Genomic DNA, 24,825 nt, shown 5'->3' on the forward strand with positions numbered 1-24,825 from the left:
TTTGTTTGCTTGCTTTTCTCTTGAAACTCCAGCCCCTCGCTGCAGCTGGGCCAGTCACGAATGAATCGAGCTCTGCGGTGAAGAAGTGCTGTGCGAGGAGGAAAAAAAGGGACTGGAGATGGAGCTGAAAAGGAGCAGCCTTCGTTTCTGGCCGCGCTTTCCGAAGGGAAGAGCTGCGCGGCTTTGGCGATTCGCGAGAAGATGGTGTTGCTCCCCACAGATTTGCCTGTGGTTCGATCCCCGCCCATCTAAGTTACCTGCAATCTGTGCCGGTGCAATTAGCAATTTTTGTTCGTTCCTCCTCCTTCCACCTCTCTCTCCGTGCAACCGTTTTCCAGCGTTGTCTCACTGCGGTGGCTTAATATTTAAATAATGCCAGAGGTGGGCATAGTACTTTGCAAACACCAAGGAGGACCCTAAAGAGCTACCAGCATAATTGAGATATTAACAGGAGAAGGAATTAAGCATCAGACATGAAATTAGGAGCAAATGGTATTGGAGAGGGAAGGCCAGTGTTGGAGCAGCCAAGCTAAGGGGACAAGTGTGAAGAGGGGCTGAGCGGCTCTGATGTGGACAAGTACTGGGGGCTTCAGAAGCAGGGACCCGGCCCTTCCCACGGTGCACGGACCCATTCATGCACTGCTTTGTAAGGGAAAAGAAATTCCTTCCTGACCTGTGTACTCCTCATCCCATGCCCTGAAGCATGAGCTCTGTTTTTCTCTTCTCTGACTTTGCACGGCTACAGATGTCATTATAAGAACTAAGCATTTCCAGCCCTTTTGAAAATACCATGGGCATTTAACTCCATGTGCCTTCCCCCCCGTGGAAGTTGGCTCCTAACACGCTCTTTGCTGAGAATGTGCTTTTGGACGTATGAAGACGTTCAGGAGTGGATCCAGCTTGCTGTCTCTCTTCCAAATTTCCATTGTTCAGGGGCTTTCCAGGGGGTTCGCTCAGCCCGCTGGATTACTTTTCCCATTGCCCACAGGCTTGGACAGATGATAAATGTCTCACGGCCCCAAAGGAGGTGGGGATCATTTTAATTTCACGTTATGCCAAAAGCGGGGAGGGAATAGAGGGAAATAGATTGAATTAGGCAGGCTTCTGGTATAGTCTAGCACTGGGATTTGTGCAGTAGACATGGGTTTACGCTTCTATTAGGGAGTGAGATCCTACTGGGAGATTGGGGCTGGAAGTTGTTGGGAGATTTTATTAAATAGCATTTTTTCAATGCTCTGCTTGGGTGGGATTTGGGGGTCCATGGCATTAAAGAGGCCAAAACTTCAGGGGAGTCCTAAGAGATCTGCTTCCACTCCTGTGCCATCTGTGGTCTACTAAAACTGGAGTGAAAGCAATCAGGTTTGGGTTCGTAGACTTTCCCATAGAAGCGGTGCCGTTCCTCCCCCCGAGGGTCTCAGCATGCTTAGCAAAGTGAGTGCATGGGGGAATCGCTTCTTTTGTATGACAAAAACAGCATCCGTATCTTTATTTTTGTGCGCTTTTGTGTTTTTATCGATTCGGGAACTCTTGGCTGTCAGGCACGTTACCAGGGATCACTATATGGAAGTGGCTCTCGTTGATCCCCTGGCAATCACTGCATCCAGGGAGATGCTTAGATGCAGCCGTGGCTTTGCTTGCTGTGATACCAGAGATGTCAGCCCACGACGGGGGCCGGTATGGAGAGTCTGACACCAGCCAACTTGCAGTGGCGGTGGGGATAGTTTTATTGAAACACTCGCCTAGCCATAACATAACGGTTCGCTGAACAGTGGACCGCGCTTTCGCCCGCTCTCGACACGCGTCTCTGAAAGGGAGGGTCTCCGCTTGGATGCAAGGCAGGCTGCTGGATTGCACGGGGGAGCGGAGGTCTCTCTCCCATCTCCCGGCTGTGCAAAAGGCTTTCCCAGTCCACCGAATTTCTGAAAGCATAAGCTGAGGTTTTCTGAATGAATTGAACCCAAGGTGAAGTGTGAGCGGCTTTCCGCATGAATAGCTTCAGCTTCCAGCATTCAAGCCGCTGAGCTGCAGCCTGTCGTCTGTGGACACCCCCTCCTTGGCTTCTGAAGGAGGCTCTGGATTTTTTTTGGCTTGTTTTTCCATTGGGGAGGAGGTCTTTTGGATGCACATGAGTGGCTCCTGGGCTGGCTACAGCTGTGTCGTGGGGGGGTGGAGAAGCAATCTGCTGACACCCTTGTTAAGGGCAACCTCTTCATCATGCATCACTGAGGCCATTATAGGCCGGGATGCGATTGTTAGCACCGGCTGGGCGGCCTCGTTACCCGATAAGAGATCTAGGAGTTGACACTTGCTGAGAGATGCAGGTTTGGGCCGTTTTCTTGGATCCTCTGATCTGTGCTCGCTGGCTACTGAAGGCGGCACAGCATGCCAGGATTGTACTTCTGTGCCAGAGACCAGGAGGCACAATTCAGCGACAGAATTGGTTAGGGCTTGTCCGGCAATGCAGACCTTTCCTTTCTACACCCACGGAGAGGGATGGGGTGGAAACACACCTGCAGTTGTAAGGCTGAACTCAGCAACAGGCTAACCCTATTATTGCCCCTCGATGCAAATCTGCGCAGCGTCAGAGAAAGTGCAGCCCTTTCCTGAAACACTGTGGAAACCGTGCGTCTCAATGTATTGTGTGCAAACTCCAGTTTTCCTACGAGTGCCCAAAGAGATCTTATTTGCTTGAGGGTTGTCCCAGAGCTGGTGGAAAGCATTAGGAGGACATCTCAGGCCACCTCTGGGGGACGTCACCGAGGGAATTAGTCACATCTAACCCCTTGGCCAACTACTTTTGTTTTCTGTTACTCATTATATCTATAGAGGGAACGTGAAAGAGTCCCAGCCGCAGACGACAACCCCACACCACCGGGTGCAGGGAAGAGCTTCCCAACGATGTGCAGAAGGCAGCTGAAACAGGCTGGGGAGATGGTTTGCTTTGGCCTGAAGTTTTCAGGAAGAAAAACTCTGTTTCTCAGGTCTCTGGGCAGGCAGGACAAATGATCTCAGTAATTATTGCTGCTGCTTTTCTACTAGCGTGGTTGAAAAGGAGAAAATCGGAGGTGGAAAACTTAGTGTGGGCCCTGACAGGGTTGCCCTGATTGGGATGAGGGAGGTTTGCTGCTTCTTAGCGCGCTCTCCTAGGTTCGAGGGAACTTTTGGGTCCTTGGACTATGCCCTAAAGCATAGTCCAGGGGATCATGTTTTCAGAGAGTTAAACATGCCCTCACCCCTTTGGCATGGGGTAGGGAAATTAGTCACGGCTTTCAGTAAAAAGGCCAGTCCAGTTATAAAGAATGACTAATGAGTCCAAATCAATAATGAAGGTCGTGTTTGCTGGGAACGCCACGTACCAACAGAGAAGGACGTCAGCCTGGGTGGAGCGTGCCCTGCCATCTATGAAGACACGACGTCCCAGACATAGGTTGATATGTGGCCCTAAGTCCCCGTGCTCCTGGGCCACGGATGCATTTGGAAATGGTTCACTTCTGCATTTCTGGTTCAGGCATTTAACTCTGATGTTGCACTGTGATGTTAACGTGGGCTGGTGCTTTTGTGCCGAGGGTCTCTGCTTTCTAAGGGCAGGAGTGAGACTATCAACTAGGGAAATAGCAGCTTCTACAGGGGGGTACATCTGATGCCCATTCATTAATTTAAAGTTTGCAAATGCACTTAAGTCTCCGGAGCCGACGTCCCTGTTTTAAAAGTACTTGCCCATTCCTGAAAATGAGACTCAGTCACTGAGGAATGATGGTGTAGCCGTGGTGGTCCAGGAATGATGCGAGAGGCATGGGTGGACCAACTAGATTTGCAAATGCAAGACATTCAAGCTTTCAAATACAAGACATTCTTCTCCGGGGCCACCATTGAGGCATTTTTGAAAGCTTCCCTTTCCCGGAGCACCAGGCCTGTCGTATATTGAAATAATTCCAAAATACAATTGGACACCGTTAGGGCTATTGTTGCTCAGATATGCCTGACTTCCAGTCCCTCTCCAGGCTGGACCATACTCAAAGAATGACCTGTATCCTGTTCCCAGTTGCATGAGCTGCCCAGCCCCTTGCTTCTAGGGATTTGAGTGGTTTTCATGCAGTGATGGGTTGTAGAAAAGCTGTGAAGAATGTTTTGATAAGGGGGGAAGTGCCGGTTTCCCTCCCGCCGGCGTATAAGCAGCTTTGTCTAACGCAGCCTGAGTTTTGGCCGAACGGTCTGCTGCGAAATGCCGTGCGTCGAAGAATTGCCTCTTTTGTTTTTATAAGTTGCTGGGTGCGGTTTCAGCAAAGGCACCAGGAGGGGAGATCCAAATCTTTGCCTCTTCTTCGCAAACGCGTGCAACTGGAGTTTGGGCCCAATTTGCGCAGATCGCTGCTTGCAGCCTGCGTAGGCTCGCATCCCCGGAGCTTTGGTTTTGAACAGATCCCAAAAGTCAGAGCAACACTCATCTGAAGCCAACTGAGTCCACCGAGTTTCGGATTGTTTCCACCATAACCGTAAACCTCAAGGATATTATCAAGTTCCAGATTTTCTGGTGGTGCTTTGCAATTCGGACAGAGCGAGACCAAGCGGTCGGCCTGTGCGGGACCCCCAGAACCGCACAGTGCGGGAGCGGGGTGGTGGTGGTGGTGACCAGGTTGTGAATGGTCCGAGGTGCGTTGCAGTCCCAAAATTAAAATGCAGAGGGATGTTGTAGGTCAGGTTGGACAGTGCTGTGTAGAGGGGTGCACCCATCTAGATGAAGTGGGGGAAGATGGGCTGGAAAGGGAAGGACCCACTCTCCTCTCATCCCGTGATCAAAGGGTGTGTGTGTGTCCTAACCTATTGATACATGTCTGTAATTGCTATTAACTTCCTATGGAGCTAATCATCTGCCATTGATTGACTGCCAGGCCTCCACATTGGCCACTGTGTGACCAGCCACTGCATCCCTCTCTGTTGTTTCGGATGAGATTTCACTCTGAAGAAATGCTCAATGTCTTGCGCTTTATTGAATTGCTCGCTGCCTCCGTGCCTGCCGTCAACGGCTTGTCCCGGGGATTGCACCTTTGCAGCTCTCTCCCTATCATAGATGTTGTGCGGGTGTGAAAATGCAGATATTGATCCGTCTTTGTCCCTTTTTTCCTTGCGCTTACCTGGACAGCGCAGTGGGTCAGGGGAACGCCGGGATACCCATCCTGTTTAGCTCTGTGGGGTCTTGGAAGTCGTTTTTCCAACTGCAGCTATTTTTCCTTAACCAGCTTACCGTCTTTGCACATACTCTGAATTCGGTGCTACCCTTGGGATGAGGCTCGGTGGGTTATTTCAGTCACAGAAATAACCCCCCGACCCGCGGAGAAGGTAGCAAGTGCAGAAGGTTAACAATGGATAGCGGCATGACTGATACGTGGAAAGAACTAATCAGTGAGAATCTCATTTCTTCGAGGAAATCGATAGCTCTGGGAGGCTTATGTTGCTAATTTTCAATAGGCCCAATTAATCAGGCCCGCAAAATTTGCAAGTGTGTGTGTTTGCATGAACAAACCCCCAGGTTTTGGGGTTTTTTTGGAAGTCATTGTAGGCACGGGGCTGTGCAAATGAAACCAAACCTTAAGTCCCAAATTGTCCCTTTTAATTCTGGAGAGGAGTGAATCCAGAACGCCCTCTAAAATGGGTCGTGAATTTAGGACAAAAGCTGCAGGAACTTCAGGAGTCTGGGTCTTCATTGCCCAGTCTCTCTCCGATTCCCCCAAATCAGAGGACTAGCGGGCAGTAGGTTTCCAATCCTATTCCCTGCCCTGCCAACCCTGCTCCGGGAGTCCACGTCAGTCAGCGAGCGGGGTACAATTACTTCGTGATGCTGTCGAGAACGGGCTATAAAATCGCAGCCCCGAAACTTGTCACTCGTCACGCCGGGCGGGGGCTGAGCACCAGCCAGCCTCGAGCAGCGAAGGTCATGCTTCGCTGGTGAGCGTTATGAAAGAAGCCTTATGTGTTGGCTTTATTAAAAACAGCTCTCGAGTAGAGCAGTTTCTGGGGAACCGAAGCAAGAAAACTACAATGTACATCAAAAGACTTGGACAAATATTGTCCCCTTTTTATTTTTTATTTTTTTTTATACATTGGCATTTTATGCTTGGAAGGAATAAAACAATGCTCTGGCTTCAGGGTTTCCAAGCCCTGACTTGGTGCTGTTATCATCAGTGGAGGTGGCTCTCCACACTTGAAAGCTTGCCTTCTGCCAGGAAGCTAGGCGAGAAACCTGGTTTGTGATAGCTATGTCCTCATGACGAGAAGGTGCCACATAGCAGAAGCATTAAGCGTGGGATTTTCAGTGCCCGAGCTATGATTGAAGTCTGCTCCAGTTGACGTCAATGATCAAATTAGCTCCCGCGGCAGCAAATTTAGCCCAACCCCAAGCATCGTCCTAAACCCGATCCCTGCATTTTGCTGTCTGCTTCAGGTCTCCTCACTGAGAGCCTGGAGGGCTCATCCCTTTTCATTAGGGCTCCCTGTTGCCTTCATGGTCAAAGACCCTTCCAGCCGCCCTCACAGGCAAGAAGTCACCCTTGAAAGGTGGCTATTCAAGCCAATCAGAAGTTTTTCCTCTTCAAAATTTTGATTTTTTGGGGGCCAAGTATCAAAAACTGGACCATTTCAGCCCCGAATGGCAATCTTACTGTTTGGAAATGTGGCTGTAGAGCATCACATGTCTTGTAGTTGGGCAGCTCAACCTCCAGTTCTTCTCTGTAGGCTCGGCTCAGTGATTGGACCACATCTCCCATGATCCCACTCAGGATCCTTCCCTAGATGAGCGCGTTATGGAAGTCCTATGACTGTGTCGTAGCTACAAGAGGTGAAACAAAAGCTACAGGGGGGAACGAGGATGTGAAGACAATCCCATGATATAACCATCATCCCAATATTTTGCTTTTCAGTTGAAAATATGGCTGGTTGGGGGCATTTCTTCTTTTAAACAAATGCAGATATTTTCCACTGGAAACGCACACTGTTTGCAAAAGAGAGTTAATAACAACCCAGACTTTTTTGAGAACAAATTTGGATGAAAATATTTTGAGCGGCTCCAGAAGGGACTTCACGCTCAAAGTGGTACCGCTCTTAGATATGTACTCAACGGTCTCCTCATGGCCTTTGTGCCTCCCACTCGACTGAATCAAAAGGAGCCAAGCGGTGTCTATTGTGAAAGGTTGCTTGCAAGAATTGTCTTCCCTTCAGGGTCCATGGTGTGGCAAGTATAAAAAAAAACTTTGGGAAGAAATTGTTTGCAATCATATTGTGACGTTGGTGGATCAGCAGAGCTATTGAGACATTTATCCTAAGGTGCCTGAGGTCCTGGGCATACCAGAATTAGGATGCTTTCACTTTGTTGGGTCCAAACCATAGCTAGCGGGGGGGGCAAACCAAAGCTACTTATTTGTCTTCTTAATACTGTTTTGATGCATGAACTTGTTGCTGTGGGAGACACGCCATGGTCTTGCTCGTCTTCAGGCTTTGTATAACAGTGCTGCTACACAAAATGTTTGCAACAAAAACCCCAAACCACATGAAAGGTGCTGGGTTTCAGGTTTCATTGCAAACCCAAATTCAGGCCCTTCTGAAGTCTCAGTAATTTTATGAACCTCTCCCATGAACTTTAGCAAGAGGGTGCAGAGTCTGTACATTAGCCAACGTGTGATGCCAAACAAGGGGCAGCTGGACAGTTTTGAATGAACGTTGACTTTTGTTCAAACTCCAAGCTCAGACCTGAACTTGAAGGAGTTTTGGGAGGAAAAGACAAGGACCAAAGTGGAAGATGTTTGAAATCACAAAGCTCTGAGATTGCCAGGTTGTTAGGGTTGCCGATTCTCCAGGAGTCTCCAGGAATTCAATATAAATCTCCAGGAGACTGTTGAGAGTCACCCAGGAGATAAATGCTAGGGCATTCATTAAAATAAATATTAAATGTTGAATCTGATTTTTTGGGTTTTAATAATGTAATAATGTGAATTTGCCTTCCTGACGTAAAATCTACGTACCGTAACCCATAACATATATACGGAAGTACGCAGGCACATTCGTGTTGTGTATTGCGGGCATGTCGGCGTTTCGGAAACCTCCCAAAATAGATTCAGAGTTGGCAACCTGACAGGTTGTGCACATCTGGGCCAAACAGGATTTAGGATTAATTTCCTCAAATACCCGGGCATTGGCACATCAATTCTCTTCACTATCGAAATTGAGTTGGAGTTGACCAGAGTTTGGGTCTGTGTGAGCCTTAAAGGCAGAAGCTGGACCACGTTTCCAATGTAATGCAAAGTCTTCCAGCATTGACCCTTAAAGGCAGAAGCTGGACCACGTTTCCAGTGTAATGCAAAGTCTTCCAGCATTGACCCTTAAAGGCAGAAGCTGGATCACGTTTCCAGTGTAATGCAAAGTCTTCCAGCATTGAACCTTAAAGGCAGAAGCTGGACCACGTTTCCAGTGTAATGCAAAGTCTTCCAGCATTGACCCTTAAAGGCAGAAGCTGGACCACGTTTCCAGTGTAATGCAGAGTCTTCCAGCATTGAACCTGAAAGGCAGAAGCTGGACCACGTTTCCAATGTAATGCAAAGTTTTCTAGCATTCAGCATTGGATGAGCTTTGGTTTGGACCCATCCTTCCACTGTAAATCATGTGCATTTGTGGTTAGATAAAACAAGAGAGATAGTGATGCTCCGAAAGCAAACATTTGGCTTCATTCTGGCCTGCAAAGAGATGTAAAAATGGCCCATTGTATTATGCATATGTTTGATTTCCGCATTACAGCGTATTAACGGGGAAGCTCAGGCCTGATCCTGATCAGACTCCACTGGACCCCGGTGTCTAAATCCAGCAGGAGATATCAGGGAGCAGGCTTTGTGCTTTTGCTTTTTGTCGTGGTGTGGTGCTAAACCCAGCGTGCCCAGAACAGAGAGTTTCCCCCCTCTAAATTATATAGATCTCTCTTTTTCTTTTTAGGCAGCACAGTCTTTCCTTTTCTCCAGCAATTTCCTGAAATAACGTTAGGGAAATGTGAAAATCTTGAACTTTTGAACCTCCCTGTAGGACAGTGGAAAGGGGGTGGAGTGGGGGAAGGGAGATCTGGTTTGTGCATGTGGTTTATGTTGGCTTTCGGGGCTGGGTGTGGGGCGGAGGCGGGGACGCGGACCAGGATCTAAGAAGTAGCCAGTTTGGTGGGTCGGTAAATGAGAGGATGTTTGCTTTAGTTTGCAGACAAGGAGGGTGCCAGTTTCGGTGGCGGTGGCAGGGGAAATGACACATTGGGATGATGAACGGTTCCTTTAGGTTTTCGGAGCGGCTTTGGACATGGGTGGCGTTCGCTGTCGAGAAGGAAGGCCGACCGGGGGGGTGGGGAACGTGCGCCTGGAAAGTACTTTTTCCTCTTATGAACTTCGGAGCCTTATAAATCACTGCCAGGCTGCAGCTGCGAAACATGTGACCCTGGCAAATTCATGTGCCTTTTGAAAACAGCCCCGATCTCTGCACCTCCCTGCCTGGACGCTTAAAGGCACAGTGCAGGGCTTCGTTAGGCTGGGCTGGGTCATGCGTCGGGGAAGGGGAGGCAATGGGTATCCTGGCGACGTCTCAGATGGGATCACCGAGGACGAGATCCCATCAGCATGACTCTTTGCAACCGAGGAGCCCTGGAGCAGAGGGCCGGGGGAGGATGGGCTCAGGGCATAAGGGACTCAGACGTTCCTAGGTCAAATTCCCATGGGGGGGCACAATCCCTTGGTGGGACCTTGTGCGAGAAACTTGGATAGGCTCCAGAATAGGTGGAATTTCTCTGGGCCTCAGTTCTGTAAAATGGGGACATTATTCCTCCCTCCATCAGTCGTGACGATTTGGATTGTGAGCTCCTTCAGACAAGGGGTAATAATACTTCCCTAGCAGCCTAAGTGACTTTGGAACATGGGAAGATTTGGGGAGCGACTCATGATCCTAAATCTCACGGGAAGACAGTGGCATCTCAGCCCACGCGGAACGGAGGCTTGCACTCCTAAAGCCCTTAAACGTCGGCGAACGTTTGACCCGAGCAGGCTCTTCCTCTGCACGTCAACGGGACCCCGATGCTGAGCTTCGGGGTGCAGGGGACGGGGGTCCGCTGAGCCAGCCCTCCTCCTCCGGATCCCCGTATGGCAGGCGAATCATTTCTGTGCGGGTCACTTCTCTGCCATTGGCGGAGCTCGTCGGTGATTTCCTCCCCAGCAATACAGCACAAATCATATGTTCGTGCATGGGATGGTTCACAACGCACTGAAATCCCTGCCGCATCGTAGAAACGAGCTGGGCGGAAAAGCCGTAAGGGGCACTTCCCTGGATGTCCCGCTGCAGTCTGTAGTCTGCAAGTGGCTTTCTGGGGATGTGAAAGGGGCCTTAGGTGATCTCGTGGGGCTGTCTCCCAATGTAGAGATGTCACTCTTCATTTATGCCTGTAGTAGCACTTGCAGGTCCCTGCCGAATAAGCCGCATCACTCCAGGTACCTGACATTTGGCCGGGGAGAGCCAGTCTCTGTCCCAAAGAGCTTGCAGCTTAACGAGACGCCAGACAAAGGGCTGAAGGAGACTCATTAGTGCAGAAAAAAATTAACTCACTCACTCACACTTGCCTAACGGAGCGGCAGCAGCCCCCAGATCTGCCCGTTCCCAACCGGCCACTAAAACCCTCTGGCTTCGAAGCATCTGCAAAAAGCAAGAAAAGCCGGGCATCTTTTGCTTGTCGCTGTTGGCGCATGGGAGGGGGAGGGAGCAGCTATCAGGGAGCTGAGCCACTGGCAGAACAGTTAAAAAAATTACTAAATACCTTCCTAATATCATTACATTTCCATGCGAGCAATTGCCTTAATTGCCACAGGGCCGTGGCATGACGGGAAGGGAGTCCGCCTGCTCTCTGCTTTGCTGCAGCTTAGGGACCAGTCCTCTGCTCTCCTTATGCCTTTATGCCCAGCATTACCTGAATAAAAGCAGAACGAGCGGCTGCCCTGCAGCAAGTATAATGCCCCCCAAGTTCAGGGTCAGATCCAAAGCCAGCTGCAAGTAGTAGTTTTTTTTCCCCCATTGACTTTGCTGGGCTTTTGTGTCCGTTGCTAACCACGAAGCTTGAGACGGCTTGTTTTTAAAAAAAAAAAGCCTGGGTCTATAGATGAGCCCCCCCATACTGCATATCTGTGACTTAAATAACTCACCCCCCCTGTGCAAATTTGCAAAATGTGACCAAGGAGAGAGCAAGGGGAGCCTGGGGGGAAGGGAGGAACACCCTCCATTATTGACGTGGAGGAGTAGATAAGCGAGGGATTTAAAGAGCAAAGAAATAATTATTGAGGGGAGCATGTAACATGAGCACGGATCCGAGCCGAGAGATCATAATCAGACGTGCGAGGAGAAGCCGAGGCTTATTAATGAACCATCTCATCTGTTTGTGAGTTGAAAAGGGACAGCCTTAGCAACCGCAGCCAGATGCAGAAGGGGATGATGGAAGGGCAGGGCTTTTGCTTGGCATTTCCATGGAGAGTCTGGTCCCGAGCAAAGTTCTGGGTTGCCATCCTCCTTTCCCTTTCCTAATGCTGCCTTTGCATTCATATCTCGGAGACATTCACTCAGCTTGATCTCTCTCGCTTTGGATCCAGCGGAGTTACTGCCAAGTCAGTGTATGCCAGTTGAATTTCTAACCCCAGCTGGTTTAAAAGGAGGATGGAGCCCAATATGGAGACATTTTCTACCTGCTGCTCACTGGTCCAGTAGCTACCCAGGTTCTCGTCTGGATTTTGGAGGCAATGCTCAGCTGGCATCTGCCAAGCTCGGGCTATTCCTGGTGCTAGTTTAAATGTAGAGAGACTCGGTGACCACAAGGAGAACTGCTCCGAGTCTGGAAAGCACACGGTACGAAATTAGCTGCTAACGATCATCCCACTTCTGCTTCCCAGTCTCTTGCTTGTTCGTGTCTTGGAGCAAAACAGATGCCACCTCACACATGCAAAGCCCATTCCTGCGCATGTGGGCATTGCACAACTCCCAGGTCACTGAGAGATTGAGCGTGTTGCTCGCTCCAGGTGAGTCTACATGAGATGCTCAAGCCATGCTTGATGATGATGTCTTTATAGAGGTACTCTTTGGGACCAGGTTCAAAAGCATACAGGGGACAGCACCCGCTCTTGTCAGCCAGAGACAGCGACCCCAAGAAGGCAACGCATCCTAAATCATCTTCGTGAAAGGAGGAAATGAGAGCAACCAAAAAAGGCCAATGGTTATTTTCACAAGGGGTCTTCCAGTGACTGAGCTTCTGTTCCAGCCGTTCCACACCATTTATTTTGGAGTCAATCAGCTGGAAAGTGTGGAGGAGATAAGTGGCTAATACTACACGAGATACGTTATTCTGAAGAGTGCCCTGGATTGTAGGGAGAGCTTATTAATTAGAGGAGCAGACTCTCGATGTGGTGGCTGAGCATGGGCTATGGGTACTGATAGCACATTAAGCACTAGCTCAGCTCAGGCATTCAGCACCACTGGTTTTCATTGAGCTATTTGTTAGGTCCCTATTTGCCGCAAATTTAGATTGGTTCCTCGCATGGAGTATGCTACAGGACAATTTTGCTCTTGCTGGGTTGCATTCAATGCACCTCATCAAGAAACTGGCTGTTCTTGGAGTCCTGCTAGTGTGAAAATGGCAGGGGGAAGCCGCTCACAAATATTCAGGGTAAAGGTTTACAACCCCGCGGTCACCGCAGGCAGGCTCGACCCAGCCATTTATGCAGGGGAGGTAGGTCGGTAGTTCACTATGTGTGCTTATGGCGGGGTTTCCTTTCAGGTAAGGTCTTTAAGGCTGGAAAGTTCATAGCATTAAGGACTGCCATGGCCCTTCCTGTAGCATAGATGGGACCAGCCTTTTAGGTAGGTATGCCGCAAGTTAGCCACGCACCCTCCCCAAGTGCCACTCTGATGTCCTTTCCCTTTTCAATCTCCTGCTCTGCTTTTGGCTTCTTGCCTTGTGCCACCTGCCTGATCTCCTGCTCTGCTCTCTGCCCTGTTGACCACTGTGCTGCATGTCCCCTCCCTGATCTGCATGCCACACAGTGGCTATCCATTCCACTTGTGGCACTCAGGTTGGCCACCCCTGCCCTGGCATATGCGGTATATGTTGGTATCCTTGGTTTCCAAAGCCTTCCTCTTTCCCCACACAGTGTTAGAGGCCAGCTGTCCCATTAGGAGCTACTTTGCATCCCCAAATTGGTGGCCATAAGTTTGCTGAACGGTTTTACTTTGGGGAAAGGAAAAACACGGGGTATAAATTAATATTTCTATGACTGAATCCCGGGGGCTCCAAGCCCAGGGCTGCAAGGAGACCCACAAGGTAGTTCGACTTGTTGGCTCAGAGGGAAGGAGGGGCAGCAGGATGTAATGCCGAGCGTATGGCCGGGCAGAAGTGGCTCTGGTACCTCGTCCCGACTTTGTGAACATAGGCAAGGCACTTCCCCACTCCCTGACTCAGGTTCCCTGTTTGCACAGACAGGATGACAGCACAGGCACTCTCTTCCCCCATCTCTAGCGTAGGCAATGCATTGCAAAATCCAAAGAGTCATTCTCTCCTCTGTAGATCAGGAGCATTGGGCGGCTGAGCAGGGGGGCTGGACCCGATGGGCTCATGAGGTCCCTTCCAGCCCTAAACTTTGGTGACTCTGTGAAACTTTGGTGACACTGTGAACCAGATCCTGCTGGGGTTCTGGCAGGGGTCCAGCATACAGAAATGCAGTGCCCTGGGGAGGTGGGAGCTGAGAGTTGCCCGAGTGTTTTGGCCTCTCCAAGTCTTACCACGTTCGATATTGAAAACCCCACTGTTTGCAAAGGCTGAAATCCTTTACCACCGTGTGCCGTGGGCATCGCACTGTTGCAATATCCAACCTGCCAGCCCTTGAGAAGAGTGAGGGGGTCTAAGGGAAGCTGAGCATGGGATGCTCCCCTGTTTCTTTTCCCCCTGGCTACCTGTTTGGGGTCTTCATCCAGGGCTGGGCTTCGTGAGCTGCAGGAGGTTGGGTCACGTGAACACGAGGTACAGCACGCAAGGGGTTAACCCTGTTGTTCCATAGTGGAGAGGTCCGAAAACCAAAGCTTTTATTCAAATCCTCCTCCCCTTCCCAGCCCCGGACCTCTTTATTTATCTGGAGGCTGCCTTGAATGCGAGGAATGCTGGAGTCCACTGGACATTGACCTGACATTGCCAAACTCAATTAACTGAGGCTATCTGATTGGATTCGGTGCATCCTAATTAAGCCTGGACCCCATCCAGAAATGCAAGCCCAGAGGCCACTTTCTACACAGAACGTCCTTCACTCCCACGGGGTTGCAAAGTGCCCGGGGTCTGCGGGATTTCCAAGCCCCTCCGGTTCTTAGGCTTCGGCGAGGATCAGGAGCCAGCGGCCAGAATGAGCAGGGCAGAGATCCCCCCACGACATTGCTGGTGCTTTGAAGGAGGTACAGGGGGTGCAATTCTGCCTTCCAGGGAAATCCACAGGTTTGCCCCACGGCAGAATCAGCTCCTGCCTCTTTCAAAGCCGGTTTCGAGAGGGGAACGGGCTCTTATGCAAGGCAAACGGGATTTGGCAGCCGTCAGGCCTCATCCTGCAGCACGTAGGCACCCAGCTTGCTTCTCCCGGGACCTCCCACCCCAGTGCAGAAAGCAGATGGGTAGGGTGAGGGTAAGGGGCTGGCCTTTGCAACATGCTGCAGCGATGGAGAGGAGCGATTACCTCTGCGATTGTCCAGTGCCAGAGACAGAATAGAGGATCACTTGTTTGCAATTAGGTGGTGCTTCTCTTAGGTTTCAGAGATGATGCTTTCTCTATGCCAGAGGTCACCGATTCTCCAAGGAGACCAGGATCTGGGCCAGGAGAGCAGCTTTCTTGGGTGTCAGCAATCTGCCTCTTTTCCAAACCGTGGCACCCAGGTGCGTAACGGTTAGCTGACGGCGGAGGGATTGCCAGCAGGGCTCTGTCTCCACACTCGACACTGTGCCCCCACTTCTGCCACCAGGCTCCCTAGCCCTGTGGCCACGTCAGGGGTGGCTTTGAAAGGCTACAGGAGGATGGAGGCAAAGAGAAAGGGGCTCATACTTTGGCTATGGGGCAGGAGGGAGGAGGGAGGGGGCGATATTACTGCATCAGGTGGGGTTCCCTTGTTGCTTGTGCTGGAAATTGCAGTGCGGCCGGTGGAAAGCAGCTTGCGGGGCATTCGATGCCAGCTGTTTGCTGGTGGCAGGCACGAACGCCAGCCATGTTGGATCAATTAAACCCCATTATGCCAAGTGAATGACTGTAATTATCTAAAATCTGGATTAATGCATGCACACAGCCCCGTAATATAATCCGTCTGGCTGGAGCTGTTTGTAGGACGCAGTGCACCAGACTCAGGAACCCCACAAAATAAGGCAATATCCCTGCCAACTCCTAGCCCTGTTGATGCTTTTGCTCGCGCTGCATGGTTATGGTAGGGGGGGTGGAAGTAGGCTGGAACGAGCCTCGTTGCAGCCTGGGCCAAACTCAACCCTGGTGGGTGCAGGTGTGGAGTCATGCTCATCCACAGGTTAGGGCTAACGTTGCATTATGGCAATCCTGGCTTTTTGTAGGCCCTATATGGAGATCAGCGTGGACCAGGGGAGACTACCGCAGGTATTGGCAGTACATAAGACATCTGTAAGTGAGCAGCTTCCATCACCCGTCTGGGCATGGACGTTTGGCAGTAAGGGATGATCAGTGCTGTATAAAAAGGACCCACAGTATGATTCAGGATACAGGCAGCAATGGGGAAGGCTCTGTAAGTGAGATTGGGTGCTTCTTGACTTACACCCACAGGTGTTTTAGCCCAGAGGGTGCATGGATGATGTGATCCCACCTCCCCCCATGGCCTTCTGCATTACTTCTTCTGTGCCAGGCGGGAGGTAAGATGCCAGATTGGACCCTGCACTATGGCAAGGGGCCGGTCTGGGTTCATTGCAGCCTGGACCTGCCATGTGGATGCTGTAAATATTATTTTGTTGGGTCTCTGGCAGTTCTGAGGGCCTCTGATCCATGTCTGCTATTAATAAAAAATCCCTTAGATTCCTGTAGTGCTTTTCACCACCCAAAAAGGCCTTGAGTGCCATCCATCAGCAGCCTGTTGCAACCCTTGTTGCTCAGTGCAGTTTGACCACCTCTTGGTGATCCTGGCCTTGATGGTCTGGCCCCAGGAGGGTTGTCCTCTGTGAAAAAATGGACAGCATCTTGGCTCTGACTTGCCTTAGCATGGAGGAGTGGGAAGACTGTGTTTTCAAAGGGTTAACACCCCCTGCCCTAGCTGCTAGCAGTTCATGTTACCCGTCCGAGAGCTCGCTAACACCAGCCACCCTTGCACTGGTTGCTACTGTAATGGATCTGTTTGCAGACCGGGAGCCTGACTGCTGAGCCCAGGGCTGGGCAGAAGGAGGTCAGAAGGTCTGGGCCAAGTTTACCCTTGATTTGCTAAATCAACACCGCTGGCTTGATGTGGGAGAGGGTTAGCTTTCCTCCCCCCTCTCTGGCCTCAGAGAGACATAAAGCAACTGCGCCACCTTCCTCGTCGTTCAAATCACTACGGTTATTCATCTGGTTTCCAGCGGCATAGAGAGTCCCAGGCCGAAGTCACTTTGTGCTTGGTGCTCTACACCCCCACCTTACAAACAGTGCCCTGAAAACCTTGCAATTTAATGGATTCGCTCGATCCCATAAGACAAGGAGGGTGGATCTCCCCATTTTGCAGAAGGAACACGGAGGCACACAGCAACCGGACCTCTGTGCTGAACCCAAGGCCAGATTTTCCAAAGGGCTTTGCACAAAGAGTGACCCCTAGGACACAAAGCCTCCTTCCTGGCCCGGAGCAGATCCCAGCTCTTCCAGTTTGGCATGTGTTCACCCTACAGCCCTCTTTTCCTCCATGCCTCTGTTGTAGAGAAATAGCCCTGAGGCAACCTGCTCCTTTGCTGGAGACAGCCGGTCCTAAAATAGCTGGGAACCACCCCAGCCCAACTTGCAAAGCCCCCTCCCCACACAGACTTGCTTTCCTGGAGGGATCGGTGTTTGCTTCTTCGGTGAACGAATGCAAAAACTGAACAGGGCGCTGGCCCCGTCCCCAGCGGCAGGCCATGCACCTCTGAAGAAGGGCATCTGGCTGGGGGAAGGTGGGGGCTAATCGAAGCCCTCCCACCCATGCCTCATGGCTGCTCCAGGTGGAAGTGAAAGGCGCCTTTCCAAAAAAAGCTGGGCAAAGCAGACCTATTGCTGCGGCAGCTGGTGTGCAGCATGCGTGGGCCTCGTTATCGCGAGGTCCTTCGGGACACGCGGTGCAAAACCGAATTCTGTTCTTTTTCTCGGTAGAACGACCCCGTTTCCAGCTCCCCCCTCGGAAACACGGCCCGTTGAAGCCTGATCTGCTCCGAGCGTAGCAAGGGCAACGAGATCATTTCTAATTTGCCTGTAGCCCATCAAAGAGCCGTTGTGTGTAATTAAAAAGCCATAATCATCTGCGGTGACCTGTGGGGCTGCAATGCATTCCCCTCCGAGAGCAGCCACGCAGCCGGCAGCCACGGAGGCTGCTGAGGGCTCGGAGGGGGAGCCTGGACCGTGCATGCCATCTCGGTGCAAACCAGCCCAGCTCTGCTGGCTCCTTGCAAGGCAAGTGGCCGCCGTTAGCGGATGCTGCCTGTTCCCTAGGAAAGGCTGGATGCTCCTCATTGCAGGCCCTGTCTGTTCTGCGTCGTCCCCACCCCAGACTCAGCTGCAGCAGGAAGCTGGGGTGAATGCCACCTTTGGTGCCATTCTTCCCCCTTTCTGCCCCCAGGTTTCTTGCAGGGGCCGGTAGGCAATCATCCCTCCGTGCCCGTCACCCCCTTCTTTGCTCCACGGGATAATTTGAGCTGAGGCAGAAGAGATGCCCCTTGGGAGGAGCTTGGTCTCGGGGCGGGTGACCCATTTGGCATCCGCGCTGAGTTTGTTCCTGGCTGCCGTTTGGAGGGATTAACAGCAGCAGCGCAGGAACGCGGCGATGAAGGATCAAACCCTGTGCTTTGCAAAGCTCGGCTTCCCCTAGCTGTATCACCTGCCTCCACACACTGCTCTGGGATGGAAGTGGCCATACTGGGCTGCTCCTCTGGGCCAGTCTCTGGGGTTCATCTGGGATCTCCTACTTCCTTCCCTTTGTGTTCAAAAGCAGGTGTGAGCTGAGAGGTTGGTGCAAAAGCAAAACCAGGTCTGTTGCTAGCTACCCCTGCCAACTTGCCTTCTTCCTCCGTGCATTGATGTGGTTTGGGCTTCACACACAGACTATTGGGATGCTGGAGGACAACAGCTCCGAGGAAATGCATCCGTGGGTGTAACTGCATTCAGCATCGGCAGAGCAGACCCAGGAAGAGAGCGGAAATAGATATAAAATGATGCAGCGGGTTGAAATTATTAGCACCCAGTCTAGCATGTGCAAGGCAGGGTGTTGGGGCCGTTCTCTGCCACCAACTCCCAGGGAGACCCTTTGGCAAGTCTCTTAGCTGGTGTGTCTCAGCGGTGACGCCGACTGACCTAGGATCAGTACAGTAGGGATCCTGAGATGCTGTCGCACGGTGCCAAGGGGAGCTAAATGAGCCACCACGGGCAGAGCTCACAGACTGGGCCTTGCACAGCCAGCTTCTCGTTTCCTGGGGTGGCCAGGATGCACGGGGGGAGACGGCCCGACGGCTCTCAACGACCAGACAGCCACTAGCAGCGACAGCAAGTCAGGACTGAAAGGGTCCCCGCATTTACTCCCTGAAAAACCGCTGCTGGCCCCAGAGCTGCTGGTAGCCAGCACTACACTGCAGCTATTATTGCCTCCTGCGACAGTGGGTTCCCAGCCAGTAAATTAGGGGCACTTGCTGAGAGACGCTGACAGCAGAACAGAGCGCATTGTACGAGCGAGGACAGCGCCGGCCCGGAGGCCTGAAATAGGAGCCTGTAATTTTTCAGGGCTGTTGTGACATCTTTGCACAAGCGTGTGATTGAGTCACATTTGCTTTATCAGCAGAATCCTTGTTTGCTTCAGTGCCCCCTCCCTTCCCCCATCGGCCTGGGCTTTTTCCCGTGATGCTCCGGCACTTAGGAAGGGCCAAGTTTTGAACAGCCCATTCTCTCTCTCCCCCGCCCCCATCCCCTGTTTCGTTGACATTTTGATTTCCCTTCTCTCTCAACTCCTCGCCCTTTCCATACTTCAGAGGGAAGTGCTCATGTTTCCTGCTCCTGCCCTTCACCGTGCAGCCCCCTACCCCACTCCTGAGTGTAGCTTCAGTCCTTTGGGGTTAGAGTCTCTTCTCATTTACTCCACCCCGGCAGAAAGACCCAATGTGTCACCCTGGGCACCGTCCGTCTTTGCTCAGCGTTCGGCAAAAAAGCAAAGCAACCCGTAGGAAGTGCGAGGAAGGAGGCAGAGAGTCAGACTGAAAGCACAGGAGGATGTTGCAGCATCCCGTAGGTTAGAATGGGTGGAGATGCTTGGGATGAGAACAAGGATGCAGGGTTTAAGCGTGCTGAAATGCAGTGTGTGCGCAGACCACTTTTTTATTTTTATTTTGCACAGACCATATAATTTTTTTTGCTTGGAAGAGCCAAACAGGGAAGTCGGTAACATCCGAGCATGATTGACAGGGCGGTGGCGGGCATGCGGGGAGGGAAGGATGGGACATGAGACTATCCCTGTGCCGCTGGAAAGCGCCGAGTGATCTCCTTTTGCGTTGTTCGTCCTTGCCGCGTTCCCACTCAGGGATGGAAATAGCCCCTCCAGGCTTCCTGCTGGACCCGCAACTCCCGCGCAGGGTAGGGTTTTCCGTGGGATCCCACGGGGTTGTGACGACAGCAGCCGTCAGCCTGCTCTGCAGTTAACTCTTCCTCTCCGGCTGCGCTGCAGCCTCTTCCCATGGACATGCATGTCTAGGACCCACTGTCCAGCTCCCATTGCACGGGCTGCCCAGGATGCTTTGCTCTCAGAAAGGATCCCTGTTTCACGGCAGGGAAACTGAGGCAAGAAACAAAAGGTGCCGTGTTGTCAAGTGTGTCCTGCTTTCGAATGCCTGTCTCTTGTCTGCAGGGACTGCATTAGCTCCCCTGGAAAAATCAGACCCTTGGGCTGGGCTGCTGAAACCAAAGCACTGGAAACCAGTGAGATTTGTGTCTGAGCGAGCTTGTGGCCAAGCTGGGAAGAAAACCCGCGGTCTCTTGAGTCCTGACCTGGGCTTTGACCACAAAGGTCTTCCTTCCTCTGGGCTCTGGTCCATTCTAATTTTACTTGCTCGGGCCCTCCCGGCCCTATATTGTATCCGGGACGTCAAGAAGAGTATAACGAGTGCAAACAAGCGCCAAAGCCAGATGGGCCGACGTGTCAACCACTGTACTGAGCCGCGGTAAGGGTACGGAGCCCGCAGCTTGGCTGATCTCTCGCCACTTGGAGTTTCTGGGGGAAATGCTGGCTAAAAAGGCAAAAAAATCCTCCCCATCCAGACGGTGGAAAAAGATGGGTTTAGGTTTCGGCTTCTTGTGTTGGAGGAAAGCAGGATGTTTCATTGAACCTATATGGGGGGTAGGGGCTGGGTTGGGCAGGGATTAGCGTGCAGCCTTACAGTGGAGCAGCTCCTGATTTCAATCCGTGTCCCTTGTCATGTCACCCAATGAAACGCTTGCAATGGGGGTGTCTTAGCAGAGAGGGGGTGCCACGTGCTGCGTAGTGAGGGAAAGAGTCCCCAGAGATGCCAAGTGAAAGGTGATTTTCCTAGAGCCTGGCAAGACACTGCAACCCAGGCTTTTTATTGGTGACAGTCCCAAAATTCAGGCCAGCTTCAGGCATGTTCACTGAGTCTCGTTCTGAATGAGCCAAGTTTTCGGGCATGCCAGGGGCTGGCTTGAGGGGCTTTACATGAGACGCTGTGGCTGCATTCGTGTTTGGCTTTGAGGTTAACCTTGGTCCAAGTAAAACGCTGTGGAGTGAACCCATCTAGCCCCCAATGCAGGGAAAAATCAGCGTCTTGGTGAATGTAAGTCACTGAGCAAATGTTGCACAACTTTGCACCCGGGAAAGCTCCCAGTCAGCCCTGGGCACTCACAAACTAGGAGTCAGGCTCCCAAAATACACCGAGAGAGGGATTTAAAAAGAAAAAGGAATCAAGAAGATTTTAAAGACGCATCGAGCACATTCTTTTCATTCGCCTCGCGGATGATGGACGTTTAATGGAGCCCGAGGTCTCATTTTCAAGTTCTTCTCTGCAACCAGGAGGACTAGAAATGTACTTGGAAAAAAAAAATAAGAGTGCAGATTTCTTTGAAATCCTAGAAGCTGGGCTGTAGGTAAATGGCCAGCTACGGTGATAAGCGGCAGCACAGTTTGGACGAGGTGGCTATAAAGGGGATTTGGGCATATGACTGCCTGCAAATGCAGGATGTCCCTTCCACTCCTGTGCTGGTTTTCTTCTTCAAATAGCAATACCGGGACAGAGGCTAGTCAGCATCTATGCCTCTCTCTCGTGCACACGGGGTTTGGGTACAGGCTCCAGATTGCAAACTGTGACCCTATTGCCACGGAGAAAGCCACGTCTGCCTTTCCTGGTAGGATGGGATCAGCTTTCCTGAGAAGGCTAGGAGAAATTGCAGTGCCCGGAGAGGAGAGGGTGTGATGGACTCCGCGCCGGGAAGGAGTATCTCTGCTAAAGCCTGTGGGTTAGAAGCCATTTAAAATGCCATGTTCACTCCTTGTTGCTGTCTGTGGTCAGGGATAAAAGTAAAGTACTAACATCTTGTGGCATTTTTTGCATGAATGCTAGAGTCTGCCCTGATGTCTGACCCAAATCTCAGTTTCAGCGGTTGCTTTCTAGGCAGCCCAAATTTTTCCCAAACTCTCACGGTGGCATACAGCATTCCCCACTGCGCCGTTGTGTAACGATGCTGCGTGCTGCCAGGCTCCACCCTCGTGGCACCTGGATTTTGGAGGTGGCTCTTATGATCCCTGCAAAGTCTGCCAACGCTTTGAGCTCTTCAGATGAACGGTTCGCTAGGAAAGGCTGGATGGGATTGCATGGGTTTATGGACAGATCTTTCCTATGTGCCATGAGCGGCACGTTCAAGAGGAGCTCAGCTCCCCATAGAGACCCCACAAGGAGGGGCTGGATTTTGGAAAGCTCGGTCCGTTGGGTGCATGATGCCGCTGAGCTGTTTTGAAAACCTGAGTATGTCCCAGCAAGAACTGCTTGCTTGGACCGGCCTGACTAGCTTTGAAAATCTGGCTGTGGTGGCAACTGCCTATCTGGTCCCTAGCGCTGCGAACGCTTGATGCAGTGAGTGGAGCGAAGGCAGGGGAGTGACAACCCAAATTTAGCACTTCCTGCTAGTGACTACCCAGAATTGATCTGCTTTCTGATTAAGGAGGAAGAGAGGCAGGGAGGAAAAAAAAAAATAAAAGAGGAAGTGCTGAGATAGACTCTGGGCCGCTTTCCAAATCTGCGGTGGGCACATGGGGCGTCGAAACAGGACCCCCCCCCAACTTGCCTGCCCGCCTGGGACCCCGAGAGCCACAGAACTGCGGCACCGCGAAGCCGTTTTGTCCTTGCTGTGACGTGATTTTGCCCCCCAGCAGCTGGAAGCACAGGTACAAGCATCTCTTGCAACTCGGTTTTTTATCTGACTTCCTCTCTCTCTCTCACATGCATCCAAAGCAGCCACCCGCTGACCAAAAACCATGCTTCAAGGCAGGTCTGCTCTAGTAACGAGTCACCAGTGCAGCTGTGCAGGGAAATGCACCTTTGGGTCGCTACAACTGCGCCCAGGCTTGTGCCACCACACAAATGTTTTTGTCTAAAAAAAGCCATATCACAGCCCTAATACTAACCCAGCAACATTTTAGAGGGGGGATAGCCAGAAGGCTAATTTGGATACAGAGAGACACAGGAGGACAGATGCACACAGTAAAAGAAGAAACACCTCCATGCCGCCAAATGAGAAAATGCAATGGAAAAATCACCGGATGAGAGCCGTTACTCCCAGATGCTTTCAGTGCTGCATCTAAATGAAGGGCTTTTGCTGACGGCTGTTGTTTTAGTCACTCCTTGCCACTCACCATCATGGCTGTGCCACCAAAAATTCATAGCGTAGACCTCAACCCAATCTCTGTGCTTCAGTTACTCATCTATGAAACAGGGATAATAGCATTGCCACAACCCCTCCTCCCAAGTATAGTATAATTTGATTATGAGGTGCTTGGATATTGCAGCGTTAAGGACCATATTGGTACTTGAGATGCATAGAATAACGTTCTTGATCTCTGCAGTGGACCGGATCCAATCTTCTGGATCCTTGAACCTTGCAAAAAAGCCAATTTGCACCATGCAGTACATGGCTTCATGGTTGATAAGAAGAACAGGATTTCAGCACGTCCTATCGGCAGGTGCTTTGAGACTATGTGAAGACTGTCTGTACTTAGTACAGGAAAACTGAGAGTGTGAGAAAATGGCTGCAATTTCAGAATGGGAGGAGAGGGGAAAATGCCTCAATAATGTGTTTTTCTTTTTTTTTTTCCTTCCAATTTAGAAACAGACATACCCAACACAGTTTATTTTGGTCTTAAACTAGTCATACAAGACTGTTTTAAATGACAAAACTCTATAAGAAAAATGAATAGTGCATACCAGGTGAATAACTATTTCCTTTATTTAACTCAAAATGTGCTTTGAGAATGTACCCTCTGCCCAGTCCTCTTAGCTGAAGTTCAGATGGCACCCATCGGTTTTGCATTGACCTTTTTAGGGACTTTTTAAAATCTGGAATTCTACTCCTTTTTTGTTTTATGTCTGAAAGTAGGGGCAGGCAACATGTTTGCATGGCTGTAATTGGTATTACTCCAGGGGACAAGAGTAGCAGACAGATAACAAAAAGCCTGAAAATCAGGGTCATCTTGTCCTGCCTTATGCAGAATTATCCTTGAGAAGATCTGAGTCAAACTCTGTGTGTGCATTGCATCGATGTAGGTGCTGTTTATGTCCACCCCTAGAACACCATTTGCTTAGGGCGAACCCTGTTTCCCTGTAATAAAAAGGTGCAGTAGCACCCATTTACCGTATAAGCTATTCTGCAATAGCTGAAAAGCTGCCTGTTCCTGATCCTAAAGTCGTTTACATGGGTTTAAAGAAGAAAGAGAAATTACACCAGGATATGTGATCATCTGTGTGCTTGTCCTAACTTAGTTATATGGTTTCATTATTGCTCAAGATGTTATAGGAAGGCTGGTCACCTGGTCTCACGGCATCATCCTAACTGCTGGACCTTCCTTTGATGGGACCCCGACATGATGTATGAATGCAACTGCCTTCAAATAACCTATACTTGTTGGTGCATGTCTGTTCACAAGAAGTCATTTTGTCCACACCAGAATGCCTCCTAGACCTGAGCAGGGGTGGGGATGGGAAGAGGCAAAATAGTCTAGTCTAGGTGAGCAATATCTGTTTTAAAGCTCTGCAGTGTGATGATTCCCCCTGGGCGCGTCTACACGAGACACTGTAATGCGCAGAAGACTATTCTATTCTATTCTATTCTTTAATAAAACTATAGGCTAGTAATGCATACTACTATTCTATTAGTGTGTCATGGCAAAAACTGTGCTAATGTACAGGAGAATTAGTCTACTGTGCATTAAATGTCTCAAAAAACATTCACCTTTGCTACTGCGGATTAGCACAGGCTAGTGCGCCTTTATGTAGTACCTCATATTAGAGGCACTAAACTTAATGCGCAGTAAGAAAGGTGCATTAAT

General features: G+C 50.7%; 1 protein-coding gene across 8 annotated transcripts in view; it reads left to right on the top strand.

Moving 5' to 3' along the window:
* Positions 1 to 24,825, top strand: part of RXRA (retinoid X receptor alpha) — a 202,707-nt gene that overhangs the window by 99,364 nt on the left and 78,518 nt on the right. The window contains exon 1 of one of the 8 annotated variants that reach the window (XM_006028622.3): positions 22,446 to 22,668. The exons of the other annotated variants lie outside the window; for them this stretch is intronic. The gene's annotated coding sequence lies outside the window, so the exon portion shown is untranslated. Of the gene's footprint in view, positions 1 to 22,445; positions 22,669 to 24,825 lie in introns of those variants that run through there. 8 annotated transcript variants of the gene reach the window in all.

This window comes from Alligator sinensis, unplaced genomic scaffold (assembly GCF_000455745.1).
Source record: "Alligator sinensis unplaced genomic scaffold, ASM45574v1 scaffold611_1, whole genome shotgun sequence".
In the NCBI taxonomy this organism is placed as follows: Eukaryota; Metazoa; Chordata; order Crocodylia; family Alligatoridae; genus Alligator; species Alligator sinensis.